This window comes from Triticum urartu, chromosome 1A (genome assembly GCF_056163025.1).
Source record: "Triticum urartu cultivar PI428250 chromosome 1A, HENAU_Tu73, whole genome shotgun sequence".
Taxonomy (NCBI): domain Eukaryota; kingdom Viridiplantae; phylum Streptophyta; class Magnoliopsida; order Poales; family Poaceae; genus Triticum; species Triticum urartu.
The window spans coordinates 215,034,556-215,037,790 of NC_141873.1; the positions used below are offsets into that span (position 1 = coordinate 215,034,556).

Sequence of the window (3,235 nt, forward strand, 5' to 3'; positions counted from 1 at the left end):
GAATGCAATGAACGATTATAAGCAAATTCAATATGAGGCAAGCATTCTTCCAACATTTTCTTGTTATTCTTCAATATGAGACAAGTCCATAGATATATCCTCCCAAGAAACACTAGGTACAGGCAAAGGCATATATAAACCATGACGATTGAGTCGTGACTTAGCTTTTTGACATGTAGTGCAGCGAGCAACAAAACGCTCAACATCCTGTCTCATCTTTGGCCAAAAGAAATGCGTAGCAAGTATATCCTCCGTCTTCTTGACACCAAAGTGTCCCACTAATCCTCCTCCATGCGCCTCCTGCAACAACAAAAGACGAACAGAGCTAGCTGGAATGCATAGCTTGTTAGCACGAAACACAAATCCATCGTTAAGAACGAACTTGTTCCAAGTTCTCCCTTCCTTACAATTCTGCAATACATCTTTAAATTCAGCATCATGCACATATTGATCTTTGATGGTCTCCAAACCAAATATTTTAAAGTCAAGTTGTGAAAGCATAGTATAACGACGAGGCAATGCATCAGCAACAACATTTTCCTTACCCTTCCTGTGTTTAATGACATAAGGAAAAGTCTCAATGAATTCAACCCATTTAGAATGTCAGTTTTGCTTGACTTTTAATGTGTTTCAAAGATTCATGATCAGAATGTATAACAAATTCCTTGGGCCATAAATAATGTTGCCATGTTTCTAAGGTCCGAACAAGAGCATATAATTCTTTGTCATAAGTAGAATAGTTCAGACTAGGCCCACTCAATTTTTCAGAAAAGTATGCAACAGGTTTGCCATCTTGTAATAACACACCTCCTAATTCAATTCCACTAGCATCACATTCAAGCTCAAAAGTCTTATTAAAACCAGGAAGTTGGAGTAAAGGAACATGTGTCAACTTATCTTTCAATACCGTGAAGGCTTCTTCCTGTGCGGAACCCCAAACAAAAGGCACATCCTTCTTTGTAAGCTCGTTGAGAGGTGCAGCAATGGTGCTGAAATCTCTCACAAAACGCCTATAGAACCAGCGAGGCCAAGGAAACTCCTCACTTGTGTGACCGTTTTGGACTGCGGCCAACTCTCAATAACTTCAATTCCCTGTGGAGTAACAACATAGCCAACAAAAGATACTCGGTCGGTGCAAAAGGTGCACTTTCCAAGGTTACCAAACAAACGTGCATCACGTAGAGCAATAAAAACAGCACGTAAATGTTCCAAATGTTCCTCCAAAGATTTGCTATAAATCAATATGTCATCAAAGTAAACTACCACAAATTGTCCGATGAAAGCACGTAAAACTTCGTTCATTAACCTCATGAAAGTACTAGGTGCATTAGTTAACCCAAAAGGCATGACTAACCACTCATATAATCGAAACTTAGTTTTAAATGTTGTTTTCCATTCATCTCCCAATTTCATACGAATTTGATGGTATCCACTACGCAAATCAACTTTGGAGAATATTGTAGAGCCACTCCATTGATCAAGCATATCATCTAGCGTAGGAATAGGATGACGATAACGAATAGCAATATTATTAATGCTTCTACAATCAACGCACATACATGATGTACCATCCTTTTTCGGCACTAAAATGTTAGGAACAACACAAGGACTAAGGGATTCGCATATATAACCTTTGTCGAGCAGTTCTTGTACTTGACGCATAATCTCCTTCGTCTTCTCTGTATTGGTACGGTATGGTGCACGGTTGGGTAATTATGCACCGGGAATTAAGTCAACTTGATGCTCAATCCCTCGAATAGGTGGTAATCCCGGTGGCACGTCTTGTGGAAAGATGTCAGCGAACTCCTGCAAAATGTTAGTGACAGCAGGAGGCAAAGAGGAAGGCACGTCCTCGAATGAAAATAATGCCTCTTTGCACACAAAAGCATAGCAAACGGATTTGCTAAAATCTAAATCATCAATGTCAGATTTGGTGGCAATTAAACATGCACTTTTCAATTTAATTTCAGAAGCAACACTAGATGGTTTATTATTAGGCTGCATTTGTTGCTCAAATTCTTTTGCCACAATCTGATTTTCACTTTTATTTTTCTCCTGTTTTGCTTTATTAGCTCTATTAATATCATCTTTCAAAATGGAATCAGGAGCCATAGGAAGCAAAGTAATATTTTTATCCTTATGAACAAGAGTATACTGATTGTTTCTACCATGGTGTACATAATTTTTATCAAATTGCTATGGTCTACCAAGTAATAAGGAACATGCTTGCATAGGTACCACATCACAATCAACAAAATCAGCATATGTAGAGATACTAAAATGCACACGAACAGTACGTGTTACCTTAACCTTGCCACTATTGTTGAACCATTGGATTTAGTAAGGATGTGGATGTGGTCTTGTGGTGAGAGATAGCTTCTCCACCATCTCCATGCTAGCCAAGTTATTGCATCTCCCTCCATCTATGATGACGCGAACAAAACGTTCCTTCACAGCTCCCTTTCTATGGAACAAATTATGACTTTGATTTTGCTCAGCTTGTCTGACCTGCACACTCAAAACACGTTGAGCAACTAAACATTCATACCTATCAGCATCTTCAGGAGCAATGTATTGCGTCTCATGATCAGAATCATCTCCACCGTGTTCTTCACGTGTAATAAGAGCCAAAGTCTCCTCATCATAGTCACTAGCGGACTCATACCCACCATCCTCAGTAGCAACCATCACACGCTGAGATTGGCATTCTCTCGCAAAATGTCCTCTTCCCTTACAACGACGACAAATAATATCACTTGTGTGCCCTGTTGATGCCATGGACGAAGAAGAGCTCTTCGCAGGTCCGGCAGGTGTGCTCTTGGCAGATAGTTGTTGTTGTGCCTTCTTTCTTGTATCACGGCTGGAGGTGGCACCTGATGGAGGTGCTGGTGGAGTGGAAGTAGAGGATGCACGTGGTGTCCATGATGAAGACCGACCTGCAGAAAAGTTAGTTCGCGCCAATGCCTGTCGATCCTGCACTTCATGTTCAGCTTTACAAGCAAGATGGAATAAACGAGTGATATTAGTATACTCCTTATACTCTAGAATGGTCTGAATCTCTCTATTCAATCCACCCATAAAACATGCAAGCATAGCTTCATTCTCCTCAAGAATACCACATCTAATCATGCCAGTTTGTAATTCCTGATAATATTCTTCTATAGAATTTTTTCCTTGTCTTAAACGCTGCATTTTTTGAAGTAATTCACGTTGATAATATGGTGGAACCCAACGA

General features: G+C 39.9%; 1 pseudogene; it reads right to left on the bottom strand.

Annotated features, from left to right (window-relative positions):
- Window positions 1-278: 278 nt before the first annotated feature.
- LOC147990633 (uncharacterized) lies at window positions 279-2,778 on the bottom strand (annotated as a pseudogene).
- Window positions 2,779-3,235: the final 457 nt, after the last annotated feature.